Source organism: Pan troglodytes, chromosome 10, assembly GCF_028858775.2.
Source record: "Pan troglodytes isolate AG18354 chromosome 10, NHGRI_mPanTro3-v2.0_pri, whole genome shotgun sequence".
NCBI classification, from domain to species: domain Eukaryota; kingdom Metazoa; phylum Chordata; class Mammalia; order Primates; family Hominidae; genus Pan; species Pan troglodytes.
Genome location: NC_072408.2, coordinates 80,842,566 through 80,865,799, shown reverse-complemented (window position 1 = coordinate 80,865,799; position 23,234 = coordinate 80,842,566). Strand labels below are relative to the sequence as shown.

Here is a 23,234-nt window from a genome sequence, read left to right as displayed (position 1 = left end):
TATTCATTATTTCTAATGCACTGAAAAGTAATGATTGTAACTTGTTAAAAATGTTGTCAGTGCATTTAAGAGAGACAATTCCTACATTATTTTTAAATAAAGAAGAGTGTAGAAGAATATCAGGACTGTTGAGCTTTTGAAAGTTTTAATGAAGAAGAATGTCAGTTATAAACCATCTAATGTCAAAAATAAACTCAAATTACCTACAATTGTGGCATATGCATGATTCCCCTCATTTTATGGGTGAGAAAACAAAAAATTATGTTAACTTGCTCAGGAATTCTAGTATATTTCTATTCAGCTTCAGTCTTTGAAGTTCAATGATAACGTGGGGTTTTCAATAATGCATCATAAAGAAAAAATAGAAAGTCCTATATCTAGTGGTGGAGAAATACTTAAGTCTAAATATTATTTTTAGATTCAGAAAAGTAAAATAATTAAGATTATAAAACTGAACTTTTAATGTAAATGACATGAGTTTTCTGGCAGTTACTGTATTGACCAAAATACATCAGGAGTAATAATAATAAAAATATAATCTTTCATTTTATGTTTAGAATTGACTAAAAGACTGAGATAGAAAAAGTAGCCTTCAACTCATGTGCTAACAACTAGACCGTGGGTTTTTCCAATTGAATAAAACTACATATTTTCACAAAGGATCAATGTAAAATAGGGTCACTCTGTGATCATGGGTTGACTAATGGGCTAAAAAAGCAGCATGGTTTCATAATCTTATTTGAGCAAAAATTAAACCACAGATATAAACAACATTGTCCCAACCACCGAAATGATGAAGCATTGCCCTCTTCCAGGTAACATGAGTGACTAATGTTCCTTTATCATATGAAGAATTAGCCCCTTTCCATTCCTTCTGCTTCTAAGTAAAAACATCATTGAGAACCAGATTAGGAAAAGCACTTAAGCCACAGATATTACCAGTAAGAAGCTCCCAAGAGAAAACTCCCTCCAATACCTATGAAAAATCATTTGCATTATTTACAATAGCCAAGAAATGGAATCAGCCTTAGTGTCCACCAGTGGATGAATGGCTAAAGAAAATGTGGTATATATGCACGATGAAATATTATTCAGCCATAAAACAGAAGGAAATCCTGTTATTTGAGACAACATGGATAAATCTGGAGGACATTCTGCTAAGTGAAATAAACCAAGCACAGAAAGGCAAATACTGTATGATCTCACTTACATATGGAATCTAAAATAATCAAACCCAAATAAGCAGAGAGTAGAATGGTGGTTACCAGGGGCTGAATATGGAATAGAGTGGGAATGAGGAGATGTTGATTAAAGGGTATAACATTTCATTTATACAGGAAGAATAAGCTTTGGAGATCTAAAGCATAGCATGGCAACTATAGTTAAAAATAATGTATATTTGAGAATAGCTAAGAGAGAAGTTTTAAAATGTTCTCACCACAAAAAATAAGCATATGAGGTGATGAATATGTTAATAAGCTTAATTTAACCTTTCCACAATACATATTAAAACATCACACCATATCCCATAGATATATGTAATTATTATTTCTTAAGATTATTTTCTATATCAGTTCTTTTCTTGCCTATATCTGGAGTTCTTCCAATATCCAAGGATAGCATTTTTCACATCTATATCAGTGTTTTAGGTCACTCTTTTTTATTAAAACATAAATGTTCTTCTGTGATATGATTCCCATACAGATGAATCTAGGTTATTTTTCCATATGTGGAAATAAATTTTCCAAGCTCTGACCCATTCTAGAAATCATTCTGAAATTCCAGAATACAGTATCTCAAGTAGAAACATATATTAGAGCATCAGAAGATATATTAAAGAAGTACAGTGAACTGTATCTCATCTTCACAAAATATAATTGTGTAAGTATAAGGCAGCTTTCTTTCATTTGTAAAAATTGTCATAAGATTAAGATTCATTGCATTTAAATATTTTTGATGCCAATCACTAAGGTGAATATAGCATATTTTTGCAAAGTTTAATCACTTTAACATGTTTATACTTCAGATAAAATTTAAATATACATCTTTTCCTTGCTTATAATATTATATTCTTTTGAGAAAGTACTTTCATCATTTTAGTTAGTTCTTCTCATGAGAAAGAAATGCAGGTACTATGTTCATTGCCTCAAGGAACTAGGTCTAATTTAAGAAAATAAAATAGTGTCCTGGAAAGGTTAATATAACTATTCAGTAGAAAACAACCTCTACATGTAAGTGGATTATTAAACATCCTGCAATGATTAGAGAGATACACATTTCAAAGTATACTTTAACATAATTTCTGCAATTGAACTATGACTTTAATTACATGATTTGCTTTTGCAATGGAGTCCTTAAAAGAAGAGTTACTACTCTTATCAAGCTTTAGAATATTTCTTTAACTTCTCATTTGCCCACCCTGGTAATAACAATATGCTTAAAAGAGTGGCATCATTTTATCATGTGATATTAGGTAATATATACTAAATAAATACATGATAATTACTAAAGTGCTTAAAGGTATTTTGCTAAAATACTGATGGACATTCTTGAATTACTAAACCAGTTTCAACTAAGATTTTTAAATTATTGTAAAGTATTTTAAGAATTTCAGTGTTTCAGAGTTTTGACATGTGGTATTTAATTGCTTATTACAATATTAATGGGAAGTTGAAAATCATTGATTTCATATTTAACAACAAACATTACGACTATGTATAGGTACTTGTTTTCATATTCAACAACAAACATCACAATTATAGTAGGTACTTAAAACCTACTATGTGCCAGTGGGCACAGAATAAATATAATATAAAATACCACTGCCCTAATGGATCTCATATTCCTTCAAACAAGGGCAAAACAAGCAAATATAAATACAAATGTCTATTATTCAATGCAATACTAAATATTAAGAAAAAAATTAAGGTAGTGTAAAGACAGTGGGAGATGGCAATAGAGACTATTTTATATAGTATGTCATGTCAGATCACTTAGGCTAATTAATGATGTGGTAACAAATTACCCAAAAATTTATTTCTTAGAGGAAAATGTTTTGAGTGAAAGGATATATCATATATTGTGAATGAGTCCATAAAGATAAGAACTGAGAATTGCAAATTTGATTTGCAGTGTTGGTAATTGGTAGTCCTTGATAAGAGTATATCTTTAAAACACCTCAAATTCTAGCCTATAATTCCAAGTAGGGTAAAAGAACAAAAGTATTTTGGGAAGACTAGGCAGTATAGTTTTTCAATAGGTAAAATACATTATTTGGAATGATGTGATGATTAATTTTACTTGTCAACTTGACACGATATAAAGATATTTAGTTAAAAATTTTTTCTGAGTATGTCATGAGGGTACTTATGAATGAGATTTAATATTTGAATCAAGGTCTGGGCACTGTGTCACACCTGTAATACCAGTGCTTTAGGAGGCCAGAGTGGGAGGATCACTTGATATCAGGAGTTTGAGACCAGCCTGGGCAACATAGTGAGATCCCATGTCTACAGAATATATATATTTTTAAATCAGCCAGGTGTGGTGGCACAAGCTTGTCCTCCTAGCCAATCAAGAGGCTGAGGCAGGAGGAGAAAGGATCACTTAAGCCCAGGAATTCAAGGCAACAGTGAGCAGAATTGTACCACTGCACTTCAATTTGATCAACAGAGAGATCCTGCCTCTAAAAAAAAAAAAAAAATTAAAAACCAAACGATCCCCTGCCACACACACACACATATAAATATATTTGAACTGCTAGATTGAGTAAAGCATATTGCCATCCCCAACATGTGTAGAGATTATCCAATCCATTGAAGACAATAGAAAAGGCAAAGGAAAGGAGAATTTTCTCTCTGCCTGACTGTCTGAGCTGGGATATTGGCCTTCCGTTGCCCTCAGACTAGGACTCATACCACTGACTTTCTTTGTTCTCAGGCCTTTGAAGTTGGGCTAGAGCTTATACCATTGGCTTTCCTGGGTGTCCAGCTTGCAGATGAAGGTTGTGATAATTCTCACCCTTCATAATTATATAGACCAATTCCTTATTAAAAAATCTTTATATATACATAAAGATGTGTGTGTATTTATGTGTATCTTTATGTATATATAAAAATTCATCTTTATGTATATATTTATATATATCTTTATATATGTAAAGATACATCTTTATGTATGTATATCTTTATAAATAAAGATACATCTTTATAAATTGAAGCAACACATTTTTAGATATATCTAAACATATGTAAATACAGATATAAAGATATATTTACATAGATATAAAGATATATGTATCTATAAAGATATACATATACATATATCTTTATATATCTCTATATAGGTATATCTACACATATATATTTATACATATGTGTAGATCTAAAGATACATCTTTATATTATATATAGATATATCTTTATATTTACATATTTATGTATATCTATATATAAATATATGAAACCTATCCTTTTTCTGTGGAGAACCTTGACTAACACAAGTGATGTCTAAAAAATATTTTGCTTCAATTTAATTTGCTCTTCATTGTTGATAACTTCCAAACAACTTGCTATTTACAAAGTAGTCAATTTAAGAGAGATAAATGGCTCGTTAGTTATTTTGTGCCTCATGATTAAGAAGGATTTATAGACAAAGGACTAAAGGCCTTGATTAATGGGTCTATCACTTCCCTTCCTGAAGATAACTACCTCATTTTCTATCATATATGCTCTGGTATAAGAATTTAATCTTTACACTGTGTGTAAATTAACAATAGAATACAAGACTTCATTGTATCTTTATTTAAAATAATTTGACTTATTAAACATTCTGCAAAATATTTTCAGTCCAAGAAATGCTGAAAATTTTTTTCAAACACAAGCTCCTAAATGTATAGCTGAGTTTAAAAAAGTGTAAGGGAAATTACACTTATTAGAGGTCCTAGGAAAAAAAAAAAGAGAGACAGCTGAAAGAAAGGTGCTAGCATAGTTTAAAAGCACTGAGGACCTTAGAAAAATTTTCTCAAACTAATGAATAAAGCAAGCTTTGGATTATAATGTTAGTAGTACCATAAACAGACAACAGAACTGTCAGGGCAAGTGAAGTGGAGAGTGAATACTGAGATACCTAAGTAAAATAGATGTTATAAAATGTGGAAGACTGGGAGAAAAAAATCTACCTTCAAGTTAAAGGGGAACAAGTAGGAGCTTTTTAAAAAATCTCATCCTTCACACCATGTTAGTAAAATATAGAGCCTTCTTTCAAAAATCAAAATTGCATAGCTTCTTTAAAATGAATTTGAATGCATATCATTTTTATTTTGGAAAATATTAAGTTGAGAAATAAAATTGTTTCCAGATTTTTAGGATGCCTGGAAAGACTATATGCAAGAAAAATCAGCCTCAATACATCCTTTAATAATTTGGGGGAATTAACATCTGCTAAATATGAGTTAACTATCTAAAATTTAAAATTACAAAAATGTACAATAATCACCAGGAGTAAGCAGAGACATCAGTTAGAAGAATTAGGCTCAGAAATCAGATATAAAAATGTATTAGATTATATGATGTCAATCTATTTCTCTGTTTTAAGTGATAAGAATTAAGTGATAACACATGAGTTTGAAAAGGACCAAGTATATTTTATAGTAGAACAAATTTTAAAATGTAAATGTTAAAATGTAACTGAAAATTGAGGTGGATGAGTTACATATGTTACAAGGCTAAAAGAAGAATTAATGACTGCAGTTGAGATATGAAAAAATTACAATACAGTAAAATGAGACAATTTATTGGTGAAATAAATGTGGGAAACATATGAGAAGAGTCTATCATAAAACTAATTAAAAGATTTAATTAAATGCAAAAGGATATAGCAGAGTACATAGAGAAGAGGAACTGTAAAAAGTGATTATAACTTAGAATTTTATAAAATTGATGACAAAGATAACACACAGTGAACAGAGTAAGAATCCAAAGACAAACTAAAAGGTTGTCTTGCCATATCTTCACAGTCGATGAAAGAGACATTGATACAAGGGATTAGAATAACATAGTTAATTACTCACAGAAAGATAAACATCAGGAGCTTCAATATTGATGCACCAATTCCCTGGCTCCCACGTACCAGTTCAAGGCTATGCAGTCAGTGGATTAAGCCACAGCTGAGGAATACAGGGCAAAGGGCTCAAGACCTTTAGTAGCAAGCAATGAAAAGTCACTTCCGTTTCTTGTGGGGTGGGGAAGATGTTACACTGAAATTGTCCTCTGGCCATCTTGACCTACTTATTTGCGTATATGACCAGTTACAGAAATAGCTCAGTACTAGGAGACAGATAAGCCTTACAGTTTGGAACACTTAGCGAGGACAAGTAAGATGCTTAGGGCCCATGGAGGACTGCCTCTTCCAGTATGGTAAGTCAAACAATTCAATTAACACTGATTTTTTTTGCAGCAAAAAATAAATACACAGAACATTGAAATAGTTTATTAATATGCTAAAATAAAATAAGAACTGCAAATCTAGAGTTCTAAATCCAGCTGAACATTTTTCAAAAAAAAAAAAAAGGATTAAAAACCAGGTGCAAGTCCTAGCTGCTCAGGAGGTTGAGGCAGAATGAATTCTTGAGCCCAGGAGTTCAAATCCAGCCTGAGTAACATAGTAACATACCATCCCAAATAATAACAACAACAACAACAATAATAATAATAGGGATTAAATACAGATATTTTCAGATCAAGGAAAATACAGATAGTTCACTACTAACACAACTTCATTAGGTGAAATTCTAAAACATGGGTTCCTGGGATGTGAAGGAGGTTAATAAATACAAGAAATAATAGAACAGTAAGGGAATTGGTAAGTTTTTGTGTAAAAAAACAAATACTAACATAAGGCAATAATAATATATAACTTTTGAGGTAAACTGTTGGAGCAATTATGAAATAATGATATATAAGAAGAACGGCATGCTTGGAATTAAAATGTATAAAGACAGAAATTTTCATAAATATTCGACCTCTACAAAGTCTGTGAAAATTTCAGTATACTCTCCCAATGGTATAGAATAGTACATGAGAATAAAAGAGAGTATAAAACTCAAAAATGCAAGGAGACAAAATAAGAAAAATTTTGAAAAAATTTTGAAAAAACAAAACATCTGCGTGGGGGGTATAAACATTTAGAGTTTCTGTATGCAATTAAACTAAAGTTATCAGCTTCAAATAGAGTGTTACAACTATGAGGCATTTCATGTAAGCCTCAAGGTAACCACACACTCCCCACACCCACACACACATGATAAAAGTTACACAAAAGAGAAAAAAATCAAAGCTTATCAATAAAATAAAATCAACAAAGGAGAAGAAAGGTAAGATAAAGGAACAAGACTAACACAAAACAACTATCAAAACGCAATAAAAAATCATTCCTTATCAATAATTACTTTAAATGTAAATGAAATAAACTCTCCAATTAAAAGCTACAAAGTGACTGAGTGGATTAGAAAACAAGACTTAATTACATGCAAACTACAAGGAGCGCACTTTAGATTTAAAGACATCCATAGACTGAAAGTGAAGGGGTGGAAAAGAAATTCTATGCAAATGGTAAACAAAAAAGAACAGGTTGGCTATACTTAGACAAAATACACTTAAAGCCAAAAATTGGCACAGCAGACAACAAAGGATACTTTGTAATAATAAAAGAATCATTTTAACAGGAAGACAGAACAATTATAAATATCTATGCATCCATCATAAAGGCACCTAAACACAGAAAGCTAACATTGTCAGAAATGAATGAAATAATTGTCAGCAACAGAATGATAGTATGAAACATCAATATCTCACTTCCCATGATGGATAGAACATGCAGAAAGACCATCAATAAGGAAACAGAAGACTTGAATAACACTACAGACAAATGGACCTAACAGATATGTACAGAATATTCTATATAACAGCAACAGAATAAACATTCTTCTCAAATACACATGTATTGTTCATCAGAATAGATGACATACAAGGTCACGAAGCAAGTCTTAACAAATTAAACAAGATTAAAAGCATACCAAAATATATTTTCTGACCACAGTGGAAAAAAACTAGAAATATGTAGCAGAAGAAAAACTGGAAAATTCACAAATATGTGGAAATTAAGCATATATACTATTGAACAACCATTATGTTAAAGAAGAAATTAAAAAGGATATTAGACTTCTTCCTTTCAATCTGGATGACCTTTATTTCATTCTCTTGTCTAATCATTCTGGCTAGGACATCTAGTACTGTATTGAATGAAAGTGCTTAAAATGGGCATCCTTGTCTTATTCTAGACCTTACAAGAAAATCTTTCTGTTTTCCCCATTCAGTATGATACTAGCTGTGTGTTTGACACATATGGCTTCTATTATGTTGAGATATGTTACTTCTATACCCAGCTTGTGGGAGTTTTTATCATGAAAAGATACTGAATTTTATCACGCTTTTTTCAGCATCTGTCAAAATAATTATAGGTTATTTGTCCTTCATTCTGTTGATATGATGTATCACATTTATTGATTTGCATATATTGAACCATCCTTGCATCGCTGGGATGAATTCCACTTGATCATGGTGTATGATCTTTTTAATGTGTTGTTGAATTCAGCTTGCTAGTATTTTGTTGAAAAATTTTGCATCTATATTCATCAGATATATTGGCCTATACTTTTCTTTTTTTGTTGTGGCTTTATCTGATTTTGATATCAGGATAATCTGGCTCATAGAATGAATTTGGAAGCATTTCCTCCTGTTTGACTTTTCTTGGAATAGTTTGAGTAGAATTGGTATTAGTTCTTCATTTTTATTTTTATTTTATTATTATTATACTTTAAGTTTCAGGGTACATGTGCACAATGTGCAGGTTAGTTACTTATGTATACATGTGCCATGCTGGTGTGCTGCACCCATTAACTCGTCATTTAGCATTAGGTATATCTCCTAATGCTATCCCTCCCCCCTCCCCCAACCCCACAACAGTCCCCAGAGTGTGATGTTCCCCTTCCTGTGTCCATGTATTCTCATTGTTCAATTCCCACCTACAAGTGAGAATATGTGGTGTTTGGTTTTTTGTTCTTGCGATAGTTTACTGAGAATGATGATTTCCAATTTCATCCATGTCCCTACAAAGGACATAAACTCATCATTTTTATGGCTGCATAGTATTCCATGGTGTATATGTGCCACATTTTCTTAATCCAGTCTATCATTGTTGGACATTTGGGTTGGTTCCAAGTCTTTGCTATTGTGAATAGTGCCACAATAAACATACATGTGCATGTGTCTTTATAGCAGGATGATTTATAATCTTTGGGTATATATCCAGTAATGGGATGGCTGGGTCAAATGGTATTTCTAGTTCTAGATCCCTGAGGAATCGCCACACTGACTTCCACAAGGGTTGAACTAGTTTACAGTCCCACCAACAGTGTAAAAGTGTTCCTATTTCTCCACATCCTCTCCAGCACCTGTTGTTTCCTGACTTTTTAATGATCACCATTCTAACTGGTGTGAGATGGTATCTCATTGTGGTTTTGATTTGCATTTCTCTGATGGCCAGTGATAATGAGCATTTTTTCATGTGTCTGTTGGCTGCATGAATGTCTTCTTTTGAAAAGTGTCTATTCATATCCTTTGCCCACTTTTTGATGAGGTTGTTTGTTTTTTTCTCGTAAATTTGTTGGAGTTCATTGTAGATTCTGGATATTAGCCCTTTGTTAGATAAGTGGGTTGTGAAAATTTTCTCCCATTTTGTGGGTTGCCTGTTCACTCTGATGGTAGTTTCTATTGCTGTGCAGAAGCTCTTTAGTTTAATTAGATCCCATTTGTCAATTTTGTCTTTTGTTGCCATTGCTTTTGGTGTTTTAGACATGAAGTCCTTGCCCATGCCTATGTCCTGAATGGTAATGCCTAGGTTTCCCTTTGAAAACTGGCACAAGACAGGGATGCCCTCTCTCACCGCTCCTACTCAACATAGTGTTGGAAGTTCTGGCCAGGGCAATTAGGCAAGAGAAGGAAATAGAGTATTCAATTAGGAAAAGAGGAAGTCAAATTGTCCCTGTTTGCAGATGACATGATTGTATATCTAGAACACCCATTGTCTCAGCCCAAAATCTCCTTAAGCTGATAAGCAACTTCAGCAAAGTCTCAGGATACAAAATCAATGTACAAAAATCACAAGCATTCTTATACACCAATAACAGACAAACAGAGAGCCAAATCATGAGTGAACTCCCATTCTCAATTGCTTCAAAGAGAATAAAATACCTAGGAATCCAACTTACAAGGGACGTGAAGGACCTCTTCAAGGAGAACTACAAACCACTGCTCAATGAAATAAAAGAGGATACAAACAAATGGAAGAACATTCCATGCTCATGGGTAGGAAGAATCAATATCATGAAAATGGCCATACTGCCCAAGGTAATTTATAGATTCAATGGCATCCCCATCAAGCTACCAATGACTTCCTTCACAGAATTGGAAAAAACTACTTTAAAGTTCATATGGAACCAAAAAAGAGCCTGCATCGCCAAGTCAATCCTAAGCCAAAAGAACAAAGCTGGAGGCATCATGCTACCTGACTTCAAACTATACTACAAGGCTACAGTAACCAAAACAGCATGGTACTGGTACCAAAACAGAGATATAGATCAATGGAACAGAACACACCCCTCAGAAATAATGCCGCATATCTACAACTATCTGATCTTTGACAAACCTGAGAAAAACAAGCAATGGGGAAAGGATTCCCTATTTAATAAATGGTGCTGGGAAGACTGGCTAGCCATATGTAGAAAGCTGAAACTGGATCCCTTCCTTACACCTTATACGAAAATTAATTCAAGATGGATTAAAGACTTAAATGGTATTAGTTCTTTAAATATTTGGTAAAATTCAGCAGTGAAGTCAGCGGGTCCTGGGCTTTTTTTTAATTGGAAGACTTTATTACTGCCTCTAGCTCATTACTTGTGAGAAAATTGTGCAAGACAAGTGCAAATAAAAACACGACCTATGAAAACATATAGGATACTGCAACAGCAGTACTAAGAAGGAAGCTAATTGCAATATGCACCTACATTAAAAAAAGAAGAAAGATCTCAAGTAAGCAGTTTAACTTCATATCTCATAATATAACTGGAAAAAGAACAAACTAAGCCCGAAGTTAGCGGACAGAACAAAATATCAGAGTACAGCAAAAGCAAAATAGAAAATACAGAATACATAGAAAAATCAATGAAACTAAGAGTTTGTTTTTTGAAAATATATTGATAAACTTTTATGTAGCTTCATTAAAAACCTAGAAAAAATTAAAATAAAGAAAATCAGAACTAAAGAAGAGTTACTATAACCAATCCCAAAGAAATATAAAGAATCATAACAGACTACTATGAATAATTACATGACAACAAATTGGATAGCTTAGAATAAATGAATACATACATACAACCTGTCAAGACTAAATAATGAAGAAATATAAAGTCTGAACAGAACAATAACTAATATAAAGATTGAATTGATAATCAAAAAACTCCCAAGAAAGAAATTGCAGGAGCAGATAGCATCATTGGTGAATTCTACCAAACATTTAAAGAAGAATAAATGTCAATTCTTCTGAAACTGTTTCAAAAATTTGAAATGAAGATAATATTTCCAAATTCATTTTATTAGGTCAATATTATCCAGATATCAAAGCCAAAGATGTCACAACAAAAGAAAATTGCAGGCCATTATGTGTGATAAATATAGATGCAAAAATCCTCAACAAAATCTTAGAAAATTAAATGCAACAGAAAATTAAAACAATCATACATGATAATCCAGTAGAATTTATCCCTGGGAGGTAAATATGTTTCCAGCAAATCTGACGGTTCCCTAAACAGATGCCGAAAAAAAGTTAATGTGATGCACTATATTAATAGAATAAATGATAAAAGTCACATGATCATTTCAATAGATTCAGAAAAGAACATTTGACAAAATTCAACATCCATTTATGAGAAAAACTTTGAACAAACTATAAATTGAAGAAAATTACCTCAACATAAAAAAAGGTTATATCTGAAAAGCTCACAGTTAACATCATATTAAAATGTGAAAAACTAAAAGCTTTTCCTCTGTGATTGGGAACCAAGCAAAGATACCATTTTTACTATTTGTGTTTCACATAGTACTAGAAGTTCTAGCACAACAATTATGCTAGAAAAGAGAAAGAAAAAACATCAAAATTAGAAAAGAAAGAAGTAATACTGTCTCTGATTACAGATAACATAGTCTTATGACTATAAACTCCTTAAGACCTCATAAAAAACTGTTAGAAGTAATAAAATGCTCAGTAAGATTGCAGGATACAAAATCAACATGCAAACATCAGTTGCACTTCTATACACTAACAATAAACTATCTGAAAAGGAAATTAGAAAACAATTTTACTTATAATAGTACCGAAAGCAACAAAAGACCTAGAAATAAGCTTAACTAAGGAGATGAAAGATGTGTATATTAAAAACTAAAAAACACTGATAAAAGAAAATGAACAAGGTATAAACAAATGAGAAGACATTCTGTGTTCCTGAATTGGAAGACTTTATTTTGTCAATTTTTTATACTACCAAAGGCAATCTACAAATTCAATGAAATCCCTATCAATATGTCAATGGCAAACATTTTAAAAATGAAAAAAAGATTCTAAAATATATGCAGAACCGCAAAAGACCAGAAATAGCCAAATCAATCTTGAGAAAGAACAAATGGAGACTCACACATTTTTTATTTTGAAATATATTACTCTTTTGACTTAGAGCCTTTAAGATAGGGAGTATCCCCTCAATGATTAGGAGAGATACAAAATTGAAATAAAAATTGTATTACTTACAGTTCTTGGGGAAATACATGGCATGCCTAGAGGGCACATCCATGCAGAGGTCAGGGAGCACATTGACAGAAGGAAAGAAGAATCACAAGCCAGTGTCTTTGTTGTGATCCAGGGCATTATGTAATCTGATTTGTCATGGGGAGTTTTAATAGGTGGACTTAAAGCAAGCAGGCACAAGTTCTCATATGTCACACTGTGACTGAGAGATGGTTGCTGTGGCATATCTGCACAGTCCACGCAAGGTGTGGGAGTTAGCAGTGCAGGTCAAGTAGGTTGTATGTAGCTGTCTCAAAGCAAAGTGTTCATCAGGAGACAGTTGTATAAAGCAGATATCTGGATCACCCGTACTGAGGAAATGGGGGAAAATGTAGAACTAGAAACTGTGTCAAAGGTTATTACAGCCTGCTTCTGGCATGAGAGAGCTAAATTTACTTTCAGAGTGAATGCTGAAGCATAAGACTATAAAAATTCACTACAATTACAAAGTTATAGTAAACAAAACAATATGGTCCTTACATAAAAATAGGCACATAGACCAATGAACAGAATAGAAAACCCAGAAGTAAATTCATGCATATATGGTCAACTAATCTTCTACAATAATGCAAAAAATACAAATTGGGGAAAGAATAGTCTCATCAATAAATAGTGCTGAAAAAACCAGATATACACCTGCAAAAATATAAAGAAAAGAAAAACTCTTATTTTACACCAAACATAAAAATCACCTCAGAAAAGATTAAAGACTTTAATGTAATGCCTGAAACTATAAAATTCCTAGAAGAAAATGGTGAACTAGCCTAATGACCTTGGTCTTGGGAATACTTTTATGAGCATAATATGAAAAGTATGCACAACAAAACCAAAAGTAAACTAATGGGATTACATCAAACCAGAAATTCTACACAGGAAAAGAAGCAATAAACAGAGTGAAAAGGCAACTTACAGAATGAGAAAAAAATTGCAAACCATAAATTTATTGTGCAGTTAATATCTAAAAATTACAATATACTGCTATAACTCAATAGCAAAAAAAACTAAGAACACAATAAAAAAAAGACTAATGATTTTAATAGAAATTTCTCCAAAGAAGATATATGGATAGCCACAAGGTATATAATAAAATAATCAACTCAAGAATTATTAGAGAAATTCAAGTCAGAACCACAATGAGATATTACTTCATACCTATAAGAATGTCTATTATTAAAAAAAAAGTGTTGACAAGGATGTGAAGAAATTGAAACCCTTGTGTTCTGTAGGTGGGAATGCAAAATGGTACAGTTACTATGGAGAACAGTGTGGAGGTTTCTCAAAAAATAAAAAATAGAACAACCATATGATTCTGCAGTCTAACTTTTGTGTATTTAAGATTGAAGTCAGAATCTTAGTGAAATATTAATACACCAATGTCACTGCACCACTATTCACAATAGCCAAGTTATGACAACACCTTAAATGTTCATCAACAGATGAATGTATAAGAAAAAGGAATGCAAAATCATGTACACATACAATGGAATACATTTCAACCTTAAAAGGAAGGAAATTGGAATATGCAATAGCATGAAGGAACTGTGAGGACATTATTCTAAGTGAAATAAACCTGTCACAGAAAGACAAATACTGCATGATTCCATTTATATGATGAATGTAAAATAGTGAAACTTAAAGATTCAAAGAGTGGAATCATGATTGACGGGCTGTGGGGAAGAGAAAATGGGGAGTTATTAATCAATGGGCATTAAGTTTCAGTCAAGCAAGAAAAATAAGCTTCTCTAAAGATTTGCTGTACAACATTGTTCCTATAGCGAACAACAACAAATTATATTTTTAAAAAATCGTTAAGAGGTGGGATCTCATGTTAAGTGTTCATACCACAATAAAGTAACATAAAAGAAAATAGAAAACAAGGTAGGTCAGTGTGATGAGAAAGTGGAGCAGCAGGAACCTCATGCACTTCTCTTCAAAGTTTAAGTTGGTAAAACCACTTTGAAAAAAGAAATTATCACTATAGACTACACCTAAAAATAACAATATTCCATAACACAGTAATTCCATTTCTAAGTATATACACAACATTAATGAGTACACATGTGCACCAAGAGAAAAGTAAAGGAATATTTTTATCAACAACATTTGTAATTACCAAAAAGTGGAGGGAAAAACCCCTGCATATCTGTCATTAGTAAAATTTATGAAGAGTGAGGTATTTGTACAATGGTGTAGTATAGAGCAATGAAAATGCGTAAACTTCAGATACAGACCACAAAGTTATTTTGAAGAAAAGCAGCAATATAACAAAGGATACATTTTATATGGCTCCAATTTTGTGATTTTCAGATGTAGACCAAAGTGAAATATATTGTTTAGGGACATATTGGATAATAAGTCTGTAAAGAAAGGTGTAAAGAATAGCAGTTACTATTTGTGAAATAAAGTTTTATGATTGAGGAAAGGTTTAAAAGGCAGGCACTTGGAGTTCTAACAGTGCTGTTTCCTGAAATTTTGCTTACAGAACTGTTTGCATTCTCATAGTTTTCTCAGCTATATATTTATAGGTTTTCCATCTTTTATATGAATGATTATTCATAATTTTAGAAACAGCATACAAGATTATAAATAACCCCCTATCGAAGAAGTGGAATAATGGATTTTTAAAACAAACGGCTAAGAAAACACTGCCTATCAAAACTTTAGGATTCTGGTAAAGCTGTATATCATTGGGAATGCAGAGCATTAATACTTATATTGGGGCAATATCTTCTCAACTTGATAAAGAAAACCTACAAAAAACTTATAAGTAACATTATATTGAAAGGTGAAAGACTAGAATCTTTTCTGCTAAGACGAGAAACAAGGCAACGATGTCATCACCTCTAATCACTGCTTTTCAACATTATATTAGATCTTAGCTAACACTAAGACCAGAAAAAGAAATAAAAGGTATACAGAATGAGAAGAAAGAAATAAAACTGCCTTTGTTTGCAGATGACATGCTCAACAATGTAGAAAATCTTTAAGAATTTACAAAAAAAAATATTTGGAACTAATGAATGGTTATAGCAATGTTGTGGCATACAAGGTTAATAATACACAAAAGTCAATAACTTTTATATATAAAAGCAATGGACAAGTATAATTACAAATTTAAAGCAGAATACCATTTATATTACCATTCATAAAAATAAAATACCTTGATATAAATCTAACAAAATAGGTACAAAATATATATGAGGAAAACACAACTCTGATGAAAGGAATCAAGAAGGAGTAAGTTAAGAAGAGAGATATTTCATGTCCTTGGGTAGGAAGGCCAAATATTTTCCAATGTCAGTTCTTGCCAAATTTATCTGTAGATTCAATGCAATCGCAATTTAAATTCCAGCAAGTTATTTTGTGGATATTGACAAATTGATTCTAAAATTTATTGAGAGGCAAAATATCCAAAATAGCCAACACAATATTGAAGGAAAAGAACAAAGTTGTAGTATTGACACTACTCAACTTTAAGACTTACTATAAAGCTGAAGGCATCATACTCCCTGATATTAAAATGTATTATAGAGCTGTATAACGAAAACAACATGGCACAGGCATAAAAATAGACACATGGACCAATGGAACAGGATAGAAAGCCACGAAACACATTTAAGTATTTATAGCCAATTTATTTTTGACAAAGATGCCAAGAACACACATAGGAAAAGGTCATTCTCTTCAATAAGTGGTGTTAGGAAAATTGAATATTCATATGCAAAAATAATTGTATCCTTATTTCACGTCTTGCACAAAAACCAATTCAAAATAAATTAAAGACTTAAATGTAAGACCTGAAAATGTAAAATTTCTAGAAGAAAAACTTGAGGAAAATCTCCACCACATTGTACTGGGCAATAATTTCTTAGAACTTTGAAAGCACATGCAACAAAAGTGAAAAAGAGACAAATGGGATTACATCAATCTAAGAAGTTTCTGCACAGCAGTGAAAACAACAGAGTGAAGAAACAGCCCATGGAATATTGTTGAACCTTGCACAACACAGGTCTGAACTGAACAGGTCCACTTATACTCAGATTTTTTCTTTTTTTTTCCTCTGCCACTCCTGAGACAGCAAGACCAAGCCCTCCACTTCCTCCTCCTCCTCAGCCTATTCAACATGAAGACAAGGAGTATAAAGATCTTTATGATTCATCCCACTTAATTAATAATAAACTTATTTTCTCTTCCTTATGATTTTCTTAATAATGTATTTTTTCTTCAGCTTACTTTATTGTAAAAATACAGTTAATACACAATATATTTGATAATGAACTATTTAGATAATCGTTAAGTCTTCTGGTCAACAGTAGGCAATTAGTAGTTAAATTTTGGGGAAGTCAAATGCATAGAAGGATTTTCTACTAAGCAGAAGTTTGGTGCCCCTCACCCTCATGTTGTTTAAGGGTTATCTGGATGTGCAAATCATACATCCAATAAGGGGTTAATATCCCAAATATATAAGGAACTTAAACAACTCAATAAAAAGAAAACAAATAACCCAAATTAAAAAAAAATGGCAGAGGACCTGACAATTTTAAAAAAGAGACATACAAATGGCCAACAGATGTGTGAAAAAAAAAAGATCAACATCTCTAATCATCAAAGAAATGTAAATTAAAACCACAAAAATATATCACCTTACATCTGTTAGTATGGCTATTATCTAAAAGACAAATAATATCAAGTTTTGGTAAGGATGTAGACAAAAAGGACCCCTGGTACACTGTTGATGGGAATATAAATTAGTACAGCCATTTTGGAAAATAATATGGAGAATCTTCAAAAACTAAAACTGTAATTGCCATAAGACTCAGCAATCCAGCTTCTGCATTTGTATCCAAAGGAAATTTAATTGGTACATGGAGGAGATATCTGCACTCCAATGTTTATTTCAGCACTATTATTCCCAAAAGCCAAGATAGGGACAACCTGTGTACATCAATGGACAAATGTATAAATAAAATGTGCTATATACACATTATAGATATACTATACAACTTTTAAAAATAAGGAAAGTCTGTCATTTACAACATCGATGGACCTGTAGAACCTTTTTCGAAGAGAAATGTCAGGCACAGAATGCTGTATGATCTCATTTATATGTGGAATCTAAAAAAAAATGAATCTCATAGAAACAGAGAGAAGAAAGTTGGTTATGAAAGGGTAGGGCAGGATACCAAGAGGGATGAAGAAAAGGAGACTGTAGATTCAAAGGTACAAATGTAATTGTAAATTATCTTATTAACATTATCTTATACATCTGTAAATTCTTTTGTCCCATCTCTTAATTGAAAGGGAAAAAAATAGTTTTAGTTTTATCCATTATCTGAAAAACATTAATCTTTCTGAGTCACCTGTTGTAGACAGATGGCAGACCTAACTCTACATTAGCATGCATTAATTTGTTTATCTTTTTTCCATTTTCTAGAAGAAAATAAGAAAAACAATTATAAGCAAGAATGAAGTTTATTGTATTGCTACTATATAAGTAAGCCAGGAGTCTACAACATAGTGTTTGTGGAAAAACAAAAAATCCATCCACATTTTTGTTTGCATGAGATTCTTTTAAATTAAATGTTATAGTTGTGAAGAACCTCAATATAAAATATACTAATTATACCAAACATATGTCTTTGAAAGGATTCAATGCTTATTGCTTTCTCAGTTGAAGTTAATATGTGATTTAGGGGACTAGGAGGCTTATTTCATGAGGCCATTGAGGTACTCGGATTTATTTCTTTGGATTTTGCCCTTGTTTTCTCAGTTCAAGTTTTGTAGAATACAACCCCCTTCAAGTTACAGTCCACGTGAAGTTGGAGAGGCATTCATTAAGAGCAATCAGGTTCCTTTACAATTTTCACTCTGAAATTGCACACTCACTTTCTCATTAGGTCAAATTTAGTCATTTGGTCATAACTAGTTGCAAAACAGACTGGAACTGTACATGGTCTCTAGCTGTGCTATGTACAAGTTAAAATACAAGGTATTCTATCATTAAAATCATAAAAACAAAATTTCAGACAATTAACAATTCTTCTCAATGTGAATTTATGATGCTAAACATAATCTGACTTTTTCTTTATCTCTTTGTTGTCAATGTGTAAGGAACTTGAGGACATTATTTTCTTCATATCCATTTGTTTTCATTACGTATTACTTAATTTTTTGTTTGAATTTCTTATACTTTTAGTTCCCAGAAAATTTTAAATACACACACACACAAACACACACACACACACAACGTATTACAAGTTTTCATAACATAAATTTTCAGTCCTGATTGTATTAGTCCATTCTTGCGCTGCTAAAAAGAAATAGCTGAGACTGGGTAATTTATAAAGAAATGAGGTTTAATTGGTTCACTGTTCCTCAGGCTGTCCAGGAAGCATGGCTGGGGAGGCCTTAGGGAAATTACAATTATGGCAAAAGGTGAAGGGGAAACAGGCACATTTTACATGGTGGGAGCAGAAAGAAATGAGAGAAGGGGGAAGTGCCACACACTTATAAACAACCAAAACTCACAAGCACTTATTCACTATCAGGAGAGCAGCACCAAGGAGGAAATCTGCCCCCATGATCCAATCACCTTCCACCAAGCCCCACCTCCAACACTGGGGATTACAATTTGACATGAAACTTGGGCAGGGACACAGACACAAATCATATTACTGATGAAACAGACTTTTAAGACCAAAGGCCAGTTTCAGTAAAAAATAGTGAAATTCTGGCTGGGTGCGGTGGCTCACGCCTGTAATCCCAGCACTTTGGGAGGCCCAGGCGGGCAGATCAGATCACAAGGTCAGGAGATCGAGATCATCCTGGTTAACACAGTGAAACCCCATCTCTACTAAAAATACAAAAAATTAGCCAGGTGTGGTGGCAGGCGCCTGTAGTTCCAGCTACCCGGGAGGCTGAGGCAGGAGAATGGTGTGAACCCAGGAGGCGGAGCTTGCAGTGAGCCAAGATAGTGCCATTGCACTCCAGCCTGGGCGACAGAGCGAGACTCCGCCTCAAAAAAAAAAAAAGGTGAAATTCACTTTCATGCATCATTGTGTTATCCCTCATCACAAAGGTGTGGGGTGGTGAAAGTTAACTGGCCTGCTGAAGGACTTCACATGGTAGTAGGGTTAAGGAAAGAATGAGGGGAAGAACGGAGATGTAGTTCAAAAGATAGGTAAAGCCCAAAGGTTAAAGCCTCTGAATACCACCTTGTACCTTCAAATTGCCACCATACAGTTTAGAGATTAACAGTCTCCAACATATTTTATGGCATATACCTGTCAATCAAAGCTATTGAGCATATACATTTATTTAATACATAATGTGTACTGTTCTGAAGTATTATATGCATTACAAAGCATATACTAAATATAATTTACAGAATTAAAGAAAAAATAAATAGTACTTTAAATATTTTATATGACTGTTAAAAACTTGTTCTTCATTATACCTTTTCTTTTCATATTCTTGATGTTCAGTTTTTCAAATTATCACTGATAACATGAGAATCATAATTTAAGAAGTTATATTTCAAGGCATGATTATATTCAGAGTGAAGTTCAGCATTCACATTAGTGGACATAAGTCTCTTTTTCATATAGTTTTCTTATTAATGATGAAAACAAAAAATTCTTCTCCAGCAAGAGGAAATGGAAGCCAAAGGGTTGACTTTTTAAAATCCTGTGTGTTTATCACTGCAAAACTGGTTTCATGCAGAGTACATCAAGAATATACAACTGTTGGCCTTCCAAGTCACTAACCTCTACCTGCTTAATGTAAGGAATTCCTAAGAGTCTCACTTTTTCGAATCTTGTTCCACAAACAACCAACTAATCCCAGAACGCCAAGATTTCTTAAAAGTTCCCAAGTATGGCCTACTATTTGCTTTGATGGAGACACTGTGTCCCAGTGCCCTTGTCCCTTTCTGGGCAAGAAACACAATGTACATCTTTATCTCTGATATTTAAGTGAGGGGTACCCTTCACTGGAAATTTCAAAAGTATTTAATTGAGGGTTACCATTCACTGGAAATTTCAGAAGTATTTGAAATTATTAGTTCTCAGATCTAATTAAAAATTCCATTTTCTCTTTCTTTCCTCTTTACCATGTAATATGGATGGAAATTAGCTTATGTAACAAATAGAATTATTTGGCATGTTTAAATTACACAGCTACATTGTCTGATTTTGCTTACGTTATTGGTATTATTTTTATTTGTCAATAATGGAAGTTAATTTAATTAAAATATAAAAATAAAATCTACAAATCAAATAACTAGCTGTGAATAAATTTTGAGGGCACCACTATCAATTATGCCTATTGTGAAACTCACTCTACTGTTAGTATAATTTAATTACCTAAATGCAGGATGTTTCAAATCAGTAAAGGAATACTGAAATCTGTATATTAAATATTATTATATCTTAGTATTTTTCTTATCTTTTGCTATCAAATAAATATGGATTAAAGTACTGACATTTTTGTCTATCCTTCAGTAAATGAATTAACAACTCATGATTTACATGTAAGCTTCTTCAGAAACCACTGCTCTAAGCAAAATATATGCATATTTATTAAATATTTGCATGAGATTCCATCTGATTGAATATTCTATGTATTAGAATCTCAGCATAAAATACAATAGTTATACCAAATCTCTGACTTTTTTTCTTTTTTTAAGACGGAGTCTTGCTCTGTCACCCAGGCTGGAGTGCAGTGGCGCAATCTGGGCTCACTGCAACCTCCACCTCCGGGGTTCAAGCGATTCTCCTGCCTCAGCCTCCCGAGTAGCTGGGACTACAGGAATATGCCACCACGCCTGGCTATTTTTTCTGTATTTTTAGTAGAGATGGGGTTTCACTGTGTTAGCCAGGATGGTCTTGATCTCCTGACCTCATGATCCACCCTCCTCAGCCTCCCAAGGTGCTGGGATTACAGGCGTGAGCTACTGCGCCCTGCCCAAATCTCTGACTTGTAAAAGGTCGATGTATATTCTATCTCTAATAATCTAATTCTGTAACTTGTGTTAATCTCACTCAGCTTTTACCTTAAATCGGGAATATCAAATAAAAATGTTGTCTAAAACAAATTCTAAGATAATGAAAGCAAGTTATTGGTACTGATATTATATAGACTTAACACTGAATGTTATCTCATAAAGCAATACCTGTTTACATTATGTGGTAGACTTAGTTTACATTGCCTCGTGTAAGTGCTCAATAACACATGAGAAGGTAGCTTCCACAGTTATAAAACACAGAGACATAGAGTGCTCTCAAAGACTGATGAAATTTTTGATCCATGTATTTGCGGTGGCTAACTCCAGGAAGGACAGCTGATGCAATGAATAGTTCTTAGCTAAGCTGCTGTTCCTTGGCTATATTAGCCTCTGATCAGCCATCACAAAAGAGCAATTTTAGTCACTTCTGTCCCCATGCATCTGTTCCAAGGGATGTCATGCACAGCAAATTAGAGACCTCAAATACCAATCTGGCACAGTTGTTTCGGTCACAAGCTTTCATTTTAAACAAGTAATTGAAAAGCAATCTTCACCTGGACAGAACAGGAATGAACTAAAATGTTCTGTACCATATTTGTTTATTTCCAGTGAGGATACTATTACCATTTAGGTTATTTATCTTATGGTCTTTGCTTATGAAATAATTATATGTTACATTTTGCCTTTAACCTTTCCACTTAGGAAAAAAATAAAGAAGAAATATAGCAGACTTTATTAAGATGCTTACAACAGTCTAAAATGTGGAAATAACTATGTATTCCTGCTTCAAAAAATATAAAGATAAGTAGGCATGTAAAGTCCTGTTTGATATTCTACTCACCATTAAATTAAAAATAATTCTTTCAAATTAGGAAGTTTCAGATTTAGTCTTGTTCACAGATTTTGTTTTTAACAATTACACGGAAATTTGGAAAGCATAGTGGTAAAAAAATATAGACCAACTTTTTCTTTTTGATGTATGAAATTCTCAAGATTCATTTCTATACCAAGCACCACTTTAATATCATATCTTTTACTCTTTCAAACAGGCTATTGATTTTTCATGGTTTCATCTCTCAATCAAAGCCTAACATTGAAAACTTGTTTGTTGACTTGAGCCTTGATGTAAAATTTAGTTTAACTCTTTTTCTAGTAATATGTTTGTCAGTGGCATAGCAATTTTCCTGTCACCGAAACTAGTCGATCCCTAAATGCCTTATTCACCAGAATATGAAATTTTTGTTTTCTTCATCTTGCTTGTTCAAGTCAACAAATG

The 23,234-nt window shown here is 32.7% G+C and overlaps 2 long non-coding RNA genes across 3 annotated transcripts in view; one reads left to right on the top strand and one right to left on the bottom strand.

Moving 5' to 3' along the window:
• The window catches only part of LOC134807490 (uncharacterized), a 142,891-nt gene extending 129,836 nt beyond the window's left edge, over window positions 1-13,055 (bottom strand). For both annotated transcript variants that reach the window (XR_010148082.1, XR_010148083.1), the window contains exon 1: window positions 12,919-13,055. This is a non-coding gene — a long non-coding RNA (uncharacterized LOC134807490). The remainder of the gene's footprint in view (window positions 1-12,918) is intronic.
• The window catches only part of LOC134807489 (uncharacterized), a 476,245-nt gene that overhangs the window by 212,163 nt on the left and 240,848 nt on the right, over window positions 1-23,234 (top strand). The gene's annotated exons all lie outside the window — the stretch shown is intronic.